General features: G+C 39.1%; 1 protein-coding gene across 1 annotated transcript in view; it reads left to right on the top strand.

Moving 5' to 3' along the window:
* The window catches only part of NRG3 (neuregulin 3), a 1,269,559-nt gene that overhangs the window by 772,162 nt on the left and 495,686 nt on the right, over positions 1–1,711 (top strand). The window lies entirely within an intron of this gene.

Here is a 1,711-nt window from a genome sequence, read left to right as displayed (position 1 = left end):
TGATAGCTGGGCACCATCAGCTTTCTTCACCACCTTTTAATATTCTCACTAATTCAAGTATGAGTATTTCTAGTCTAATGATCTAATTTTCCTATTCCCTTAAACTTTCATGTTTGCTTCACTGGAATTGCTGATCATTTGATTTCATTTGCATAGTTTAATAAATGTGTGATACCCATTGGTAGCATTATTGTATAAGCTATTCTATGGCTAAAGTGAAAGCTACATTGTGGGGATAGTTTAATTTAAGGTGTAGAGTGGGCAAGGGTAATAGTCTGAATTTTGTGAAAATTTGAGTTCTGTTTGTCTTCTCTTCCATCAGGCTCTGTGCACCTGGTCTGGTCAGAGCAGTCATTAGCAGTGGCCAGGCGCACTCCGAGCAGATAGTGCTATACCAAGCTGCTGTACTTATTAACACTTCCAAAGACAAAGTAGAACCAAGCATTTGTATAAATTGGTTAGAATGTAAAGGAAGAAGGTGACATATACTGCTTTCTTTTGACCCTGGGGTAAATTGGAACAGCTATTCCTCATGATGAGACCACCTGTCTTAGATGCTTTCCTCCTTTAATAACGTGTGGAAAAGGGGAGATTTATCAGAAGAGCAGGAAACCCATAGTTGTGGAATGAAGCTTCTGAGATCTATTTTATATTAATGGGAAGTTATATATACCCATAATTAGGAAACAAAATAAAACTCTTCAGTCGTTTAAGGAATTTTAAATTTATATACATATTTTGATTACTTAATATTTGGGAAGTTACAGATATATTTCATTTCAATGATACTTTAGTCTTCAAATAATGGTGTTAAAACACATCATCATATGAGGAACAAAACAAACCCCCTTTGCTACTTGGTAACAGTTTCTAAACCAGTAAACACAGCAGCTTGGATGGGTGAATATGACAATCTCTTACAGTGAAATCTTCTGTTATCCTATTACTAATGATTCCTGAATAACTCCTCACCAAGAAGCAGTGGCCCAATGTGTTGGGTAGACTAGTTTGTTCATTAACACACAGACAAAACAAGAAGACTAACAGTGGAAAACAATCAAGGGGGCGGGGAGGAACCAACAATTACCAAAGAGTACATTCTGAATCACGAAGACCCCATGTGTGTCAGCATGTAGCTCAGCTCCCTTGTCATCGAGTTTCCAGTTGCTGACTTTTCCGAAATAAAATAGCAGGCCTTTCTTCCAAGCTGCCTCTAGAATCTAGAGTCTAGATGAACCCACACTTCCCATTTTTAGGTAGCACTTGAATGCATTGACTGAATGTATTAGTTGTTTGCACCACACAGGTACTGGTTGGTATTTAAGGCGCTGCTACTGTGGGATCCTGTGCCCTATACATTCTCGCGATGGGAACTGCATGGACTGCGTCATTGGGATGTGTGTAATGCTCTGAGCACTACGTCTAGTTCTGTCTTCGCTTCAAAGGATCCTATCACAAAACAGTCACTTTACTGTGACTACTGAAAATTGCATACGAGACCACCTTATTACCAAAAGCTTGCCATGTGACGATTTGTATGTTGACTGTGAGGCTGTATTGTTTATTTCTATTTTACGATATCTGGTCATCATATCTGGGTACCATCTTTTCCATGCCCCTGTGTCAGGCACTTGAATGCACACATTCATACCAGATGATTTAAAGTCAGGCTACCTCTTCCACCAAACACAGTACACTGATAGTGTCAGCA

Source organism: Echinops telfairi, unplaced genomic scaffold (assembly GCF_000313985.2).
Source record: "Echinops telfairi isolate 266 unplaced genomic scaffold, ASM31398v2 ScPeMD7_2010;HRSCAF=2546, whole genome shotgun sequence".
Lineage (NCBI taxonomy): Eukaryota > Metazoa > Chordata > Mammalia > Afrosoricida > Tenrecidae > Echinops > Echinops telfairi.
This window is presented reverse-complemented; position numbering and strand designations above follow the sequence as displayed.